Source organism: Pan troglodytes, chromosome 3 (assembly GCF_028858775.2).
Source record: "Pan troglodytes isolate AG18354 chromosome 3, NHGRI_mPanTro3-v2.0_pri, whole genome shotgun sequence".
Classification (NCBI taxonomy): Eukaryota; Metazoa; Chordata; class Mammalia; order Primates; family Hominidae; genus Pan; species Pan troglodytes.
In genome coordinates, this window is record NC_072401.2 from 41496163 (window position 1) to 41514915 (window position 18753).

Below are 18753 nucleotides of genomic sequence, written 5' to 3' on the forward strand. Positions count from 1 at the left end.
AGATAAATTTTCCTGGGCCCAGGCAATATACTCAGGCAAAGGACAAAAGAATCAACTACTGAGATTTCTTAAGAGATAACTAAGCAGACTTCTATTGGCCTCACAATCACGGGATTAATATAATACATACAAGCATGCACACACACATATCTGATAGTGCAGTTCCTAACCTTTTTTAAGTCAGAGAATCTCAAGAAAGCTATAAACCTGCTCCCCAGAAAAAAAATGTTTACACAAGAGAGGCTCCCTTAACTCATCTCTGCTTAACCACCCTGCCAAATTAACCGGCGCATCCTACATCAGAACATGACTGATGTTTGAGCACGCTAGCAGCTCATAACTAGTAGGAGACTCTACCTGAGCACAAGACTACTCAATGTGTGGTCTAGGTGGGTGCTAGCCTGCCAACTGTTTATTACCAGTTGCCCATGAGGTAAGTACAAAAATGGTGAGAAGGCATTTAGAAACATACAGAGCCATTAGACATGGTTGCATCACCTAAGGGCCTAAGTATCTGACTCGCTTCATTGACCAACTCCAGTGTTGCTGATCTTGTGAGGTACATGCAGCACCAGCTACCTACTAGTCAAGCTCTGAAGAACTACGTAACCACATATGATAGTTTAAGGTTAGTCAACTGCAGTACGAAAGTATTAAAATCAGGAATCCATTTCTTAACACTAAAAGTTCATTTAACTTTAAACATAAATTTACAGGATATATTGTTGGAACTGGCTACTGAAGAAGGACTGAAGATGAATTTTGACACGATAGCATCACTTACATCATTTTGGAGTAAAATTAAAAATGAATATCCTGAGCTTTCCAGAATTCCTTTAAAATGTCTTTTTTCATTCATTATCATCCACATCCCTCTATAAGATCAGTTCCTCTACCATGAGTATTATTTAAGGAAAACTAGAAATAGTTTGGATAGACATTAGCCTCAAGACAAGCTTGTCACCAACCCAGCCTAGTTAGATAGGTTAACAAGCAAGATGTGAATTCATTTGTGACATTAAAAACTCTAAATATTGATATACATAGAGTTTGGTCAAAGTATATACAGAGGAATTTAATATGAAGAATCATTATTTCACTCATAACTTTTTGCTTAGTTATAAATGGAATAAAAATTAACAAGAGTAACAGTAATTCTTTGTGAATTGCCAAGACATGTACACTTTCAAAGTACACATTTAGAAATTCTTCCCTATATTCTGTTTTTTCCAACTACATTTATTAAAATGTAATTTTATTTCTGTTGTTTTTAAAAATAAATTTAAAAAATAAGGCTTGTATTTTGTTTGTTTGTTTTTTAAGTAAAAGTACAGGTCCACAAAAGATTGGAAATAAAAAAGACTAGATTTTCACCATATACAGATTAAAAAGTAGTGATCTGCTCCCACCAATCAAGCTGTATCATTCCCTATGGTCAGATATGTTTATTCCTATTTACACCAGTTGTTCTTACAATTTAAATATATAAACACGTAGTGAATTGTATATAAACACAATATTCAGAGAAATTAATATTTTTTAATTTTTTTATTCAGATAAATTAATGTTTCAACGAAAATGAAGTTGAATGTTTGAATGATTTGGAATAATTCAATAAAAGTTCAACACTAAAATAAATGCCATGATATTAGATGTGAGGAAGAAAAGAGCAAAAGACTGGAAGGCAAATCATAAAAATCTAGGATTCTACACTCACGATATTCACAAGTATTTTAAAGTTCTTACTTTAAAGCAACCTAAACTGAAAACTGTGTAGATCATGCATCACAGGTGAAGTTTATGTGCAAAACCAACATGGAAGCCACTTATCAGGACTTGGCCCCATATCAGAAATTAGCAAACATGTTTGAAATAAAATGTTTAAGACATGAATGTAACATTTTTCACATTTCTCCACCTTAAATAACTAACCAGCTGCTGGTCATGATATTCCCAGATAAGAGGGTCTACACTCTAAACACAAAATTCTGTACAGAATATTTAAGAGATTCTGGTCCCCCTGGCTCTGTTACTGAAATATAACCAGTTGGTAATAAAACACGGACAAAATAAAAACAGAAAGCCTCACACCAATCACAGAAAGCATAAAGAGTCCAAAAAGAGATTCTAACCAAATAAAGAAAATGAGACCATCTGTAAAACTGCAAGCTTATTGTCTCTTTCCTAGTAACATTATATCTACACCCAATTCCCATAAAGAATGTATTTTTTTTAGCAGTTTACAGCATTAACCAAATTAAACCAGAGCCCTCAGAGGACAAGCTGGGTTACATTAGACAGAAAGCATACTTCCAGCTTCTTCCCCCTCCCACCCTGCTTGGCCCCCACCCACCAGCCCAAAGGTCAAAAAACAAAAGCAGAATCAAAAAGTAATATATAAAAAGTCCCTTATGAGACACTGCAAAACATTTTCTCTTACTATCACTATAAAAAATGTCAGTAATTCTGGCCGTAAACCAAAGTAATCCAAAACCATGGGTTTAGTTCAATTCTGAACTCAGACATTTTGTAGCATATCTACACTGGCCCATAGTTTAGGATCAAAGTTTTAAGAAAAAGAAGCAAAACAAATGAAAAGCTAATGCAATGAGGGAAAATAACACAAGACAGCTTATTTCATAAAGCATTTTGGGTTAACAAAAACTAAAATTATAAGAAAAAAATTTGAGATCTTATTAATATCTAAATTGAAATAATCTGAATATGAACTCATTTTGAAAACAGCCAGAGCATGCCTTACACCTCTACTTTAGGACTTAGCTGAATTAATGCAAAATTTCACTGTCAAATATATTACACAAATGCAATTGAATGAAAATAGTGTACCAAAAAAAAAAGCATGAAAATGAGCAATGTCTAAATAGGCCATGGGGGAAACTGGGCTGATGTCCTGGGTCCTGCTCTTTGGTTCTGGCTCTGCCAATAATTAACACCATGGAAAGTGGTTGCCTTCATTTTGTGGTTCCCATCTGTGAATTCAGAGGGTCAGTTTAAGTACACACCACAGATGCTATCTGCTCTAAGACTTTTCTGCCCTAGAACTAAAATGCACAGATGATACAGAATTGAAGCTTTTCTGGGCAGTGAAAGACAGGAGGCAAACAAGATCTACCACAGTCAACAGCTTTGGACACTCACTGACTCAGCTGACAGTTATTCTGGTAATGAAACAAAGGGAAAAAATGGAGAGCTATGCAGCCCTGAAAGCAGTATCAAGAACTACCATGCTTTTCTCATTCTGCATTGTAAAATGCAAACTGTAACATAAAAAAATATTTTGCTTTAAAATAGGTTTTGTTCTTAATTTTGTAATTAACAAATATTTATTTTAAAAATCAAGAGGAATGAAATATATTGAAACAAAGGGATTCACAGTGGTTATTTAAAGGTTACCTTATCTTCGTTCATACAATATTAAATTCTTTGTTTTATGAAGAGATGATAATGCAGCGATGGACACACACCTGGTCTGGGTCCAAGTCCCACCTACTAGCTGCACAGCCTGGGAAGTTTCAGTTTCCCTGTCTGTAAATGAGGACAATATGGTTGAATAACATGGTCTCAACAGTGGTTGTTGGGAGTTAATATGAGTTAATACAGGGTAAGTATCCCTTATCCAAAATGCTTGGGACCAGAAGTGTTTCAAGTTTTAGATTTTTCATATTTGAGAATATTTGCATTATACTTACCAGTTGAGCATCCATAATCCAAAAATCTGAAATCTGAAATGCTCCAGTGAGCATTTCCTTTGAACACCATGTCAGCGCTTAAGAAGTTTCAGATTTTGGAGCACTTTGGATTTCAGATTTTCAGATTACAGATGCTCAACCTGTATATATGAAGCACTAAGTACAGGGTCTCACACGCAGAAGAACCGATGTAAGAGTTTACTAATACTTTATGCTAAACAACTTCATGTCTAACTAAAAATAGATGTTCACTAATACACCAAATGCAAACCATATAAACATCAAGACTCCAGAAAACCTTACCCACATGTATCAATATTAAACAAAACATCAAGACAATTCCAAGTAAAGAAAAATATACATATATACAGTACAGTAACTTTTTTATTCTTCCAGACTCCAATCCTTTGTCAATCTATCCTACAGGTAGCCAATAGATTAAACTTCCTAAAGCAACGTTGGGTTTAAGTCACTCCTACTAAGGATCTTTAAAATCTCTACATACATCTACAGGATAAGCCTCAAACCCACCTAGACTAGAATGGAGCCTCCGGTACCCTGTACTTTAAAGTACTTACAACAGTATGTAATTCTCTATTTGAGTGACTGATTAATATCTTTCTCACCCACTAGAACAAAAGCCAGGAGATAAGGTGTGTGTTTTACCCTCCACTGTACTGCCACCATCTATCACAGTGCATGGCCCGAGGCAGGTGCTCAGTAAACATTTGTTGGATGAATGAACCTCATCTTCTATCAAGGCTCACATCACCATCTAATATGGATGTCCCTTGAGGGTTTGCAAAACATTCTCTCATAAATTTTCTCATCTGACCTTCATAGTAAGCTTTTGGGGAAGGAAGCCAGAGCAGATGAGAAAACCAAGGCCCAAAAGTTCACTGAGTCACCCAAGACCACATTCTTAATAAGTGGCAAAGACCCAAGTGTGTTAACTCCTAGTCTAGGGTTCCTTTCACAACATTCTGCTGCCTGGGTTAAATCCAATACAAATACTTGAGCCATAACCTTGTCTTGTACTTTTCTGCCTCTGCAGTTTTTACACTTCCCTTCCACCCACCCAGAACTGCCTCCTACCTGTTTTCCTACTTTTCATTCATTAAACAAATATTTATTAAGGACTGTGATTGATGGGCAAACTCTCCTTCTTTCTTGAGGGTCCACCAGTGTGTTGTATACGTGTCACGTCTATTGCACAGACATCCATTTACTCGCTCAACAAAAAGTTTTCTGTTCTACAGACATGTATTTGTTCTTTCAATACAATGATGAACACTTGCTAAGTGTCATACAGTGTGAGGTTCCAAGGAGAACTGTGTTCTAATGTTCTGAGAAACTACTGAAGTTTCTCAAAGAGAACAACAATGTAAATTAACCTGTTTTAAAACACAATACAACTGCTGCCATTCACACAGCCTGAGATGTCCGAGTACCTCAATTGGGAAGTAACTCAAACACTAATACCTAACATAAATCATATCAACATATATATCAATTTAAAAATATGTATAGATTCAATTCATCTACCGTCATGTAAAAAAATAGATTCACACAACATACACAGGTAAAGTATCCCCAGGTCTACTCTACTAAAACAGTTTTTATCTATCAGGTCTGTTAAATAGTTAACAGCCCTTCTCAAACTTGTCAGCTCAAAAGAACACACAATTAAAATGGAACAACAGATTTGGGAATCTCACGCTTCTAGATTACCAGCCCAGAACCACAACTCTAAATATAACAGCAATAAACCTGCAATAATCCTCATGAAATATAGCATCAATTAAATGCTGGTACAAGAAATGTAATGCAGAATTACTGCCGTATTAATACTCCCTGAAGATAAATCACTAAAGACTTTAAGCAAGTGAAAATCGATTCTGTGAATATTTAACACAGCTGGCTTTATTTTAAAATTTCCGAAACAGACACATACTGGCATAAAAAAGAACTACAAAGGGTTAATAACACTAGATTATATATAAATTCAGAAGTAAGGAAGACAGCTGCCTGGGAATCTTATCTTGGAAATAATATTTTAAAACCTCAGGGAAAGCAAACAAAATGGTACTTGATAACGTGTTAACTCATTAGAGAATTTAATACAAACAACATCCAACTAATCCTTCTCTTTCTTTCATATTTAAATTTCAATGCTGAATTTAAGAGACCAACATCAGATAAGACAAAAAGGGAAAGTACAGGAACAAAACAGCTCTCAGAATGGACACAAACCTGAGAAATCATTTGTCTCTGTGGGCAAAGGTTTGGGTTAGTGAAGAGCTTCCATCAGTGTAAGGCAGCATGCCTGACCCCCTCCTCGCTATCTCTTACAAGGACACAAATGCTTTTAAACACCATGGTCCTGTGAATCCTGAATAAATCAAAGTAAACCTGCATGAAGGTGGGGTTATGTGTGCTTGATTCAGGGTCCTTAAGAGTAAACTTGGCTGGACACAGTGGCTCACGTCAGTAATCCCAGCCCCATGGGAGGGGGAGACGGGAGGACTGCTTGAGTCTAGAAGTTCAAGACCAGCCTGTAAAACTTAGCTAGACCCTGTTTCTGCAAAAAAACAAACAAACAAACAAAAATTAAATTAAATTGAATTAGCCAGTCATAGTGGTGGTACATGCGTGTAGTCCCAACTACTTGATGGGGGGGCAGAGGGAGGGTGAGGCTGGAGGATCACTTGAGCCCAGGAGGTCGAAGCTGCAGTGAGCTATGATCGCACCACTACACTCCAGCCTGGGTGACAGAGTAAGACCCTGTCTCTAAAACAAAAAAACAAAAACTACTAAACAGTAAATGTGGGCACATGTTTTCTTGTGTCTTCCAGTGGACCAGAATGACCTCCCACCTTCAAGGACTCCTGATCACTTTACCTTGATTGTCTACAAGGGAATGATTTACAAATCCTACACTACGACCATCCTCAAGAGGCCTCATTAAGAAAAGCTTCTCTTGTATTAAATCCAAAGCTCTTGTATTAATTCTCTTGTATTAAATCCAAAGCTGTTTTCATCGTATAGTTTAATTCTACTTCCTTCCTTTTTTCCCTCTGTGAACTCAGTGGAGAAGAATGAACCCCTGAAAGAAGTCCCTTTCATCTCAAAAAAAAATCACATTTGATCAAATGAATCCTATGGGTTAACAGAATAGGTGCTCTCTTCAAAAGAGCAAGAACGTCAGTGATCAAATTTAATCCCATCAATTACATTTAAAAAATCTTTTTAAGAGCTAATATGGCCTTGTAGAAACTAAACATTTAATATCTCCTTTGATTATGAAATTGCACAGGTTTTCTGAAAGCTTAAGTTCACACCTTCACCCACATTCAATTCCAGCAGGCAGAGTTTTTCCTAAACTGTTTCACCAAGCCATTGTGGGGTGTTGGGGAAGTTGCCAGGGGCAAGGCTACAACTCAAGGGCCCTTTTGTTTCACGCTACTCTTTCGGTTGCCTTTTTGGGTCTTCCGCTCCCTTACGTTGGATAATGGGAGACGATGAAACTCAAGTGGGTTAATTATACTTTGCTTATAACTCTTGATTTTAAGATACGTGAAAGAAGAAATTGAAACGTGCTTAAAATTGTTTTTGGATGTAAATTATCCCAAGAGCTAATTATGTATAATTTCTTCATTTTCTTTATTCATGCAAGTGAATCGCAGTAAACATCCTTTTAGGTCAAATATTTCTTCCCTTATGACTTCATGACTAATTCTATGTAAGCCTAACACACTCTTACTCCTTAAGAACTCAGTATTAATATACTATCCTGTTAGGAAGAAAGGAGCTAGAACTTGCTCGAAAGGGACTAGCATGGTCGGGCGCAGTGGCTCACGCCTATAATTCCAGCACTTTGGGAGGCCGAGGAGAGTGGATCACCTGAGGTCAGGAGTTCGAGACCAGCCTGACCAACATGGAGCAACCCTGTCTCTACTAAAAATACAAAATTAGCCCGGCATGGTGGCACATGCCTGTAATCCCAGCTACTCAGGAGGCTGAGGCAGGAGAATCGCTTGAACCTGGGAGGTGGAGATTGTGGTGAGTCGAGATCACGCCATTGCACCAGCCTGGGCAACAAGAGTGAAACTGTCTCAAAAAAAAAAAAAGAAAGAAAAAGAAAAAAGAAAGGGACTACCATAACATACTTTGGCATGAAGCCATCTTTACTCTGTAGAGTTAAATAACCTCGTAACAGAAAAGGAGGCCTGAGAAGTACCTAACTTCCCTTCTAAGAAGGTCACATAAAGATCTTTCCATCTCTAGCATCCTAGTGACTCCGCATCTCCAGGATAAACATGGGAGAGACAGTTGTAAAGTCAAGGGCTGTCTATATTTACAGTCTCCATTTCTCTCCTCCCATTGAGCTCACTCCAATTAGGCTTTCATTCCTACCATTCTATCAAAACTGCTTGTCAAGATCACCAATGACCTCCATGTTGCCAAAGCCAATGGTCAATTTGAACCTTCATTCTACTGAATGATTACTCTAACTGCAAACATTCAGTACCTGCCTTCTTGGTGATCTCACCAAGGTAACCTTGGTTAATCTCACAGCTTCAAACACCTTCTACAAATTCATGATTTATAAATCACATCTCCAGTGTTGGTAGTATAGTGGTGAACATAGCTGCCTTTCACATCACATTTCCAGCTGAAACTTCTTTGAACTCTGGATTCCAGAATCTCTCATATATCCAACTGCCTATTCAATATCATCACATGAATAGCTATATTAATCTGTTTTCACACTGCTATAAAGAACTGCCTGAGACTGGGTAATTTATAAAGGAAAGACATTTAATTGACTCACAGATCAGCATGGCTGGGAGGCCTCAGGAAACTTACAATCATGGCAGAAGGTGAAGGGGAAGCAAGGCGCCTTCCTCACAAGGCAGCAGGAAGAAGTGCCAAGCCAAGGGGGAAGAGCCCCTTATAAAACCATCAGATATTGTGAGAACTCACTGACTACCATTAGAACAGCATGGGGAAACCACCCCCATGATTCAATTACCTCTACCTACTTTCTCCCTTGACATGTGGGAATTATGGGGAATACAATTCAAGATGAGATTTGGGTGGGGTCACAAAGCCTAACCATACCAATGTCTAAGAAGCATCAGAAACCTAAGTCCTAAATCAAACTCCTAATGGTACCTCCAAACTGGCTTCTTCCAAGACCTTGCCCATCTCAGTAAATGGCAATTCCATTCTTGCAGTTGCCCAGGAGAGCCATCCTTGTCTATGCTTACATTCTCTTTCTCTCTCTCTCAGTCCATATCTAATTTATAAGGAAATTCTGTCAGCTGTACCTTATATCTGGAACCTGTCTACACCACTGCCCTCTCTAGCACCCTGGCCCAGCAATCACCATTGTCTCGCCTGGCTTTTTACAATGACTCTGCTTCCTCCTTTCATTCTGTTCTCCACAAAACAGTGATCCTTTATAAACCTAAGTTGGATCGCATCATTCCTCTGCTCAAAACCCATTGACGGCTTTCCACCTGTTACAGGTTGAACTGTGTCCCTCAAAAATTCATATGTTAAACTCTTAACCTCCAGTACCACAGAATGTGATCGTATTCAGAAATAATGTCATTGCAGATGTAATTAGTTAAGATGAGGTCATTTAGGTGGGCCCCAATTCCAATATGAATGATGTCCTTATAAAAAGGGAAAATTTGGACACAGAGACACATACATAGGGAGAACACCATGTGAAGATGAAGGCAGAGATCTATAAGCCAAGGAATGCCACATATTGCCAGGAAACCACCAAGAGCTAGGAGAGAGGGATGGAACAGATTCTCTTTCTCTCATGATCTTCAGAAGGAACCAACTCTACCAATAACCTGAGTCAGACTTCAGCCTCCAGAACTGTAAAACAATAATTTGTGTTGTTTAAGCCAGTTGTCCCCAACCTTTTTGGCACCAAGAAGTTGTTTCATGGAAGACAATTTTTCTATGGACTGGGGGAGTTGCAGGGGGTGGGAGGGGGCGGTTCATGATGATTCAAGCACACTACAGTTATTGTGCACTTTATTTCTATTATTATTTCATTGTAATTTATAATGAAATAATTATACAACTCATCACAATGTAGAATCAGTGGGAGCCCTGAGCTTGTTTTCCTGCAACTAGATGGTCCCATCTGGGAGTGATGGGAGCCAGCGACAGATCATCAGGCATTAGATTCCCATAAAGAGCGTACAACCTAGATCCCTCACATGTGCAGTTCACAATAGGATTCGTGCTCCTTAGAGAATCTAAGGCCACCACTGATCTGACAGTGGGCAGAGCTCAGGCGGTAATGAGAGCCATGGGGAGCGGCTGTAAATACATATGAAGCTTCATTCGCTGGCCTGCCACTCTCCTCTTGCTGTGTGGCCCAGTTGCTAACAGGCCACAGACCAGTATCCCTGGCTGGGGGTAGAAGACCCCTGGGTTAACCACCCAGTTTATAGTAGTTTGTTACAGCAGCCCTAGCAAAGTAATACACCACCTCATAAAGGATAAAAGGCAATGGCCAAAAGACCCTACATGCTCATACCCTAGCTCACACACTGGCCCCCTTATTGTTCCTCCAACAGGCCAGGCTCATGTCTAGCCTTTGCTCTAGCTCTTCCCTGGGCTTAGACCACTCTGCCCCAGAGCCCTTAATTCCTTTAGACCTCTGTTTAAATAGCTCCTTAAGGCCTTCTCCTCCCTCCAACACTGTCTGTCCCCCTCATCCACTTTATTTTTCTCCATTGTGTGTCACCACCAGGTACTTTAAGTACTTATTGTGGCAGACTGGGAGATGCATTGCTAGATCCCCCAATAAAGAAAGAACTTGCTGAGCAAATGCAGGTAAACAGCGTCCATGACTCAGTTCCTCGGGGTCAGCCTTGGCTACAGAATGCAGCCTCACCTGCCTGAGGTCACATCCTTCCCAGGGTAGTCCACACCTCTGTGTGGGACACTCTGAGAGGTGACATTCACTGCAGAGCTCTCTGGAAGGTTGGCAGAGACTCCGCCAAACCTGCATCACAGCTCAGCTTCTTCCCCTGCACAATTCTCCTTCCACCTCCTGTTCACAGGAATTGATCGCAAATAAACATCCTGCTTCCCAAACTCCATTTCAGTGTCCGCCTGTGGAGAATCCAACCTGAGACACTTATCTATCTCCCTTCACTAGAGTGTAATCTTACTGAGGGCAGGAACTTTGTTTCATTGTATCCCCAAAGCCTAAAATGGCACCTCGCAGGAAAGGAGAAATGATTGAATGGAAATATATGGATGGATGAAGGAGAGCAGAAAGAAGAAAGGGCAATAAGTATTTGGATAGATGACTGGCCCCTGGATACAACAAAAGCATCTTAATATGGTTATTATGTATCACAAAGCAAAAGGAATACACAGCATTACAATGAAGCTGTGTGAGGTTTCTAAAGTGCACATTGCTATTGATTTCAGAGAATCTTAAAAACAATGTGTACTAAGTTTTCCTAAGGTTCACTTCTTCTCTTGATGCCCATGACCTTTCCCCCTAAGATTTCAAATTTCACAACCACAAGATCTACCATAAAAAGGGTTTCAGGACCCTAACCTTTAAGGTAGGGAATATGCTGTATAGTAACTGTTCAATCACTCTGTGACACCTTTATGTAATTCTTAACTCCCATTTCAAAGAAAACTCTGCTCTGCACATTATCATTATAAATAGTTTATTATAGCTTTTCTTCTTTATTGACTATGTCAAATAAAATAGTATTTTTTTCATTCAAAATAGTATTTCTTTCTTTCTCAGAGAATTGGCCTTCACTTTATTGCAACATCTTAATTGCATTTGGCTCTGGAAAGTGATTTAAAGTAGATTTTCCATGCCCTATAACCGGCTAGTCATTTAGACCAAATAAAGCTGATTTCTACCTGGTCACGTACTTCATGCCAATTCCATCAGAATGTGTTAAGCCTGACTATAAAGTAATAAAGCTGAGGAGTGTTGTGTGTGTTTGGTTTAGAATCACTTTCATTTCTTTACACAGCATTGCATGATGAGATTTCAAGTGAAAAATGTAAAGTCATGTTTAATACCAAAAACACCCCCAACAAAAACAACAAATCACCCCCACACTAGAGCTACTATACTGGTCTGTAACTACTCTACCACACTCTAAGGCAAATTGATTCACAACAGTGTCTGTATGTTTATAGCACAAGAATGTCTTACACAGATGTACCCGAAATATTTTATAACCATAAATATGAATAACAGAGTCTTCCTAGTCAGACCTATCTAATTTCATCAGCCTTCTGAAATTATATCTTTCACTAAAGCAGCCTCAGGGTACAAATGCAATAAGATAACATTAATTAAAATACATAAAACCATCCAGGAGTAGCAAGTAGTATACTATGTTTTTTTAAAGAGCGGAAATTGAACTAAAAATAGTAATCACTATTTTGCCAGCTTAAAAAGCTAGGTCTTACACAGTGCCTGAAGCTACAATTCTATTACTACCAAGGTAGGATAATAATTAGTATGTTATTCACTTGTCTGGTATGCACCTAGCTTTGCAGGGCTGTGTATGTATGCTCACTTTGCAGCTAAGACCTTCGGTTCGTCTTTTCATTTAAGATTATTTCAAGTTTTAGCAAACAACCCCAGCACAGAAATAAAATCAGGTCAGAGATGAGCTTCTATAAGAACTGTTTTCCTAATGAAGTGAAGATACAATGATACAAAATAAGATCTCAGGTAGCAAAGGGCAGCAGTCCTTTACTTGCCAAATATTAAAATGTAACACCTATCAAAATGGTGGGATTTCAGGTGATTTTTTAAAAAATGGCTTTTTATACTTTGTTATTTACTGCTGTGTTTCCTACTAAAAACCATGCCATTTTTATAACATGAAAAAAGATAAGAGTCTTTTAAATTTGAGAAAAACAAACAACATTAATAATACACAGTTGTACCAATAGGCTAATATTATACACACAAACTTAAGTTCAGAGCTTATCTGCAGAAGTCATATACAGATAGGATATAAATGAATTTAATGACCATGTGCTATGAATTCAGAAGGCTTTGTTATCTTTACCAAACCATCAAGTACAATTCATGTTACCCTGGACGACTGTTCAGCTCATCAGAGACCCTATTTCCTCATTTGCAAAAAAGAATACTGTAATACTATCTATTGAACATGGTCATTGTAAGAATTAAATAAGCAACACAGACATTTATGTACACACATACACATTCATAAACTGTTAAGTGCCAACCAAGAGTTATTTATTATTATCAACCAAAACTTTTAAAATCTAAACTGAAAGATCCTTAAACAGACAGTACTCTCAATTCATTTATGTGACATGAGTTATCCATTTGTACTTTAGCTTCTTTTGTAATCCAAATCTCACTGCAGAGGCAAAGGAAAAAAGTTTCTATGTATGCATGTATGTATATATGTGTATACATACATAAATATCTATTGAGATTTATATATTTATATTTTTCCCAAATGAGATCCTCAATAGCATGAAAAATCATTACTCCTTAACTATTTCCAATACATATTTATGCAAAAGAGTTTAGACTGTATAATATAGCCAGTTTTAAATCAGATTTCCATTCAATTCACATTAAAGTGCCTATAAACTGTGATAGGTGCTTTTAGTTATGTATCTTTCTATTCTAGGGGAACATGTGGAGGTTGGCTTGTAGAAAAGAAAATCTAGAGACAGAACAACCAATTAGCAGGCTTTGCCATCATGAAGGTGAGAAAAAAATGAAGACATCTGGGGACTGAAAAAGAAAACAGGTTCCAGAGACATTTCCAGCCCTATTGACAAGCTACCTCCATGAAGTAAAAGAGAAGAATCTTAAAGAGGCAGGAAGATTTCCAGCTGTGGTGCCTGTTGCAGACTGAATGTTTGTTCCCCTCCAAAATTCATGTGTTGGAATCCCAACTCCAAATGTGATGGTACTAGGAGGTGGGGTCTTTAAGAGGTGATTAGATCATGAGGGTACAGCCCTCATGGATGGGATTTGTGCCCTTATAAAAGATCCTCTACGAGCTTTCTGGCCCTTTTCTGCCATGTGAGGACACAGTGAGAAGATGGCCATCTATGAGCCAGAAAGCAGGACCCTAATCTGCCAGCACCTTCATCTCGAACGTTTTCCAGCTTCCAGAACTGTGAAATAAGTGTCTGTTGTTTTAGGGTATTTTGTTACAGCAGCCTGAACAGACTAAAACAGTGCCTGTGGGTGTGGGGATGCTTATGTGAACTAAGGTAAGGAACAAAGGCAGTTCTAACCGGGTTAAAAGTGGTGGCAACTAGCAGGGTGTGGTGGCACGTGCCTGTAGTCTGGGCTACTAGGGAGGCTGAGGTGGGAGGTTTGCTTGAGCCTGGGAGGCACAGATGCAGTGAGCCAAGATCATGCCACTGCACTCCAGCCTAGGTGACAGTGAGACCCCGTCTCAATTCAAAAAAAGAAAAAGTGGTGGCAACATACATGGCTGGTAGGAATGTAAACTGGAACCACCAATTTGGAAGACTTTATTAAACAACCTACATACCCCTTACAATTCAGCAATCCTACTCCTAAGAATATACCTAACAGAAATGCCTGGTAAGTGTCTACCAAAGGCAAATACAAGAATATTCATAGCATCATTATTCCCAGTAGCCATAAACTGGAAAACCAAATGTCTGTCAACAGTAAAGTGGATAGGCTGAAGTATATTCATATAATATATACAGTGGGAAAAACATGAGCTGTTGCTACTCACAACAACGTGGATGGTTGCACAGACGTGGTCAGAATGAAAGCACATACTGAATCACTTCATGATTCCATTTACACCAAGTTCAAAGAGGGAACACTTGCCTACAGTGATAAAGATACAATGGGAGGGGTACTGTCTGGAAGGGGCAGGAGGAAGGCCACAGGAGGGATAGGAATGTTATCTATCTTGACCTGGGTAATGGCTAAACAGTTGTATATATATGGAAAAATCAAGCAGTACATCTAAGATCTGTGTGCTTTCCCTTAATGTAAAAGGTTAATGGGTAAATAAAAGTCTCCCAGCCCCAGAGCATTACAGTGACAGTAAATCCCCTCCAAAAACAGCTCTCTGGCTGCTGCTACCTAACAATAAAACAGCCTAACCTCAGAAAATCAAGCAATAAAAGCATCTCAACAAATTAAAGTCCTCAGTACAAGTAAATAGCTGTATACTTCTCTCTCCTGAGGAAGTCATTAGCTAAGTATTCTGGACATGGCTCAGATTCTTCAGCCATAGAACTGTGGTCCTTACATAGTAAGTCATTTCCTTTCTTCTTCTTTCTCTAACACCCCAGACAAAACTAACTGATCCCTCCTCTGTGTTACATGAACAGGTTTCTCCACGATAACACTTACTGTCTGTGAACCCCTGGGAGACAGGCCTGGGGCCCATTCTCTTTTGTCTCCTAAGCACCTGCACGTTGCCTCAGCACAGGGTTGAAAATCTGTAACTGTTTCCTGAATTTAGTAAACAATTCAGCATGCCTTCAAATAGAAGTCCCTTAAAAATTCATGGCTAAAAATCAAAAGTCACATCTTCTTTCATTAATATTTAATTATCCAAATAGGTCCAATCTTACACGTGCTATTATTTTTTTCATTAGAAAGTTGATAATCCCCCAGTGTTATAATCCTTGAAGAAATGAAAATGTCCCATAGTTTAACATACTGCTTAGTATTATTTCATTGTAGTATATTTGCTTTCTAAAACTTACTATATCAAAAGAATTTCCTACATAGGCTATTTTTTTTTTGAGATGGAGTCTTGTTCTGTTGCCCAGGCTGGAGTGCAGTGCCGCGATCTCGGCTCACTGCAACCTCCACCTCCCAGGTTCAAGCAATTCTCTGCCTCACCCCGCGAGTAGCTGGCACCCACCACCACACACGGCTAATTTTTATATTTTTAGTAGACACAGGGTTTCACCGTGTTGGCCAGGCTGGTCTTCAAACTCTTGACCTTGTGATCCACCTGCCTCAGCCTCCCAAAGCTCTGGGATTACAGGTTGTGAGGCACCGCACCCAGCTACAAAGGCTATTTCTTAAAGTTCTGTGATTATCTCCTCAGAAGAGGTAGGAAAAGAAGAGCAAGTATCCAGCATGGAAAAGGGATATGCATCCACCTTTGTATTATTAGGTTTGGATACTAAGTGTATTTTGTTGCATAGATTATGCACAAGACAACTTCATACTAATCACACATACCTGTCCATAAAAACACGGCTTGACTCCTGGAGTCAGCTAAACTTTACCTCCAAAGTAACATAAAGTGGTTGCGCCATACAAAGTAAAACACTTTAAGAAGATCTGAAAAGAAAAAAGCCAAAGAAAGCTAATCCTCTACTTCTGATTAAGGAGCTTTGAAGAAATGGACCAACGCTGGTCTGCTGTTTCTGATGAACGAGAGCAGCAAAAAGGCTAGCAGAAGAAAAACCAGAGAGAGCTGTGGTTGGCCCATCATTTCTCATGTGGACCATGCTTTGAGACCCAACCTGATCGATTCAATTCTCTCTGAGGAGAAGCTTGGCAGGGACCCAGTGGAGTCAGGTCACACCCAAGAGGTCAAAAACATCTCACTGACAGCAGCCTTGCCTATCCAGGAAGGAGAACGCTCAGACTGATCTCAGACTGATAAAATATTTCACTCATGGGACCAGAGGACTGGAGTGGGGAGGATGAGGAGGGTGGACAACTTCTACCACATGTATTTTCCTCCTTTGTCCACTTTAACCAATAAACAGCCTTCTCTCCCCCTTATTAATGCCTATGTGCTTAACATAATCGAACCACGTGGCTAGGTTATGAACAATCTGCAACAATCTAATTCCCCTGCCCAACCTGGTGTCCACTGACAACATCAACAGCTATCAAATCTTTTTAAAGTTTATTTCTATGCATTCATTTATTTTTATTTCTCCCCCAACCCTCCTTTAAAAATCCAAGTGTGAAAGAAGATGGTTCTATAGAGTCAACTAATATTTCACAAGCACACTAAGAAGACACAATGGGGAAAGGATAGTCTCCTCAATAAACAGTACTAGGAAAACTGGATTTCCACACACAAAAGGACAAAACTGGACCCTTATCTTATACCATACATAAAAATCAACTCAAAATGGATAAAAGACCTAAACATAATACCCGAAACCATAAAGACTCCCAGAAGAGAACATAAGGGAAAAGTTCCTTAACACTGGCCTTGGCAATGATTTTTTGGATATGACGCCAAAAGCCTGGGTCATAAAAGCAAAAATTAATAAATCGGACTACATCAAACTACATCAAAACCTTTTCTGCACAGCAAAGAAAACAATCAACAAAATGAAATGGCAACCTATGAGACTGGGAAAAAGCATTTGCAAACCATATACCTGATATGGCGGTCACGATCCAAAATTTATAAAGAACTCATACAACTCAATAGTAGAAAAATAAATAACCTGATAAAAAATGAATAAGTCACCTGGATAGACATTTTTCCTAAAGAAGACATAAAAATGGCCAACAGATATATGAAAAGAAACTCAACATCAATTAATCATCAAGGAAATGCAAATTGAAATTAAAAGCACTATGAGGTACCACCTCACACCCATTAGGAATGCTGTTGTCAAAAAAGTCAAGAGATAACAAATGCTGTTGAAGGTGTGGAGAAAAGGGAACATTTGTACACTGTTGGTGGGAATATAGACTGGTGTAGTCATTATGGAAAACAGTATGGAGGTTACCAAAGAAACTCAAAACAGAACTACTATAGGAGCCAGCAATCCTTCTTCTGGGCATATACCCAAAGGAAATGAAATCACCATCTCATTAAGATATCTGCACTGCCATGTTCATTGTAGGATTACTTACAATAGCCAAGATACGGAAACAACCTAAGTGTCCATCTACAAAGGAACAGATAAAGAAACTGTGGTATATTCATGCAACAGAATATTATTCTGCCTTAAAAAGGGGGATCTTGCCATTGGCCACAACATGGACGAACCTAGAAGATATTATGCTAAGTGGTATTATGCCAGACACGGAAAGAAAAACACCGCATGATCTCACTTATATGTGGAATCTTAAAAAAAATTTAATATCAAACATACAGAGATAGAGAATAAAACAGTGGAATGGAATGGGGGAGGTGGGGAAATATAGGTTCAGAGGATACAAAGTAGCAGATATGTAGGATGAACAAGACTAGGAATCTAACGAACTGTACTATATTTGGGATTCCTGATAAATGAACAGATTTTAGCTGCTCTTGGCACAAAAACAAAACAAAAAAAATGGGGAACTGTGAGATGATGGATATGTTAATTTGGTTCACTATAGTAATGATTTTACACTCTCTACGTATCATACCATAACATCATGTTGTACACCTTATAAATGATTGTTTTAAATAATTTTTTTTATAAAAAGAAGAGGGTTCTCACCAATCCAAGTCACTCGCCAAGTGGGGTGGCCTGAGAGCCACAGGTTAAAGGCACCATTTGATTTCTAGTAGTGAGCTTGACAATGAACCTGTTCACAGTGAAACCTAAAGGCTTACTGGCTAAGAAACTGTATTTAAAATTTTAAAATACAAAAGCAAAAACTGGTTGAGCTCTAGTTTCAGTTCACCTATTTTATGCGCTAAAATTGTCTAACTTCAATATCCTGTTATAGATAACCAAAGCATATTTATTTAAATAATGTACCTCTCAATCTTTTTTGTCCACCAACTAACTTAACAGTAAAATAGGGAAAAGATGATAAAGACCTGGAAAAAGAACAAATGTAACTGGCACATACTCTGTGACAGGCCTCTTAGGCACTTTACATATGTTATTTCCTATAAGCCCCACAACCACCTTTCAAGGAGGCAATTACTATTTTCAGTCCTCTGGATGAAGAAAGCTGGGATGCATAAAGCTTAGGTCACTTGTCCAAGGTCACAGCTGGTGACAAAGCTAGGATATGCAGAAAGAACTGAAG

The 18753-nt window shown here is 38.6% G+C and overlaps 1 protein-coding gene across 37 annotated transcripts in view; it reads right to left on the bottom strand.

The window, feature by feature from the left end:
- APBB2 (amyloid beta precursor protein binding family B member 2) overlaps nucleotides 1-18753 on the bottom strand; it is a 401712-nt gene that overhangs the window by 359763 nt on the left and 23196 nt on the right. For 3 of the 37 annotated variants that reach the window (XM_063808774.1, XM_063808764.1, XM_063808756.1), the window contains exon 2: nucleotides 3486-3546. The exons of 31 other annotated variants lie outside the window; for them this stretch is intronic. The gene's annotated coding sequence lies outside the window, so the exon portion shown is untranslated. Of the gene's footprint in view, nucleotides 1-3414; nucleotides 3547-18753 lie in introns of those variants that run through there. 3 more of the 37 variants (XM_063808765.1, XM_063808766.1, XM_063808770.1) reach the window with 1 other exon arrangement.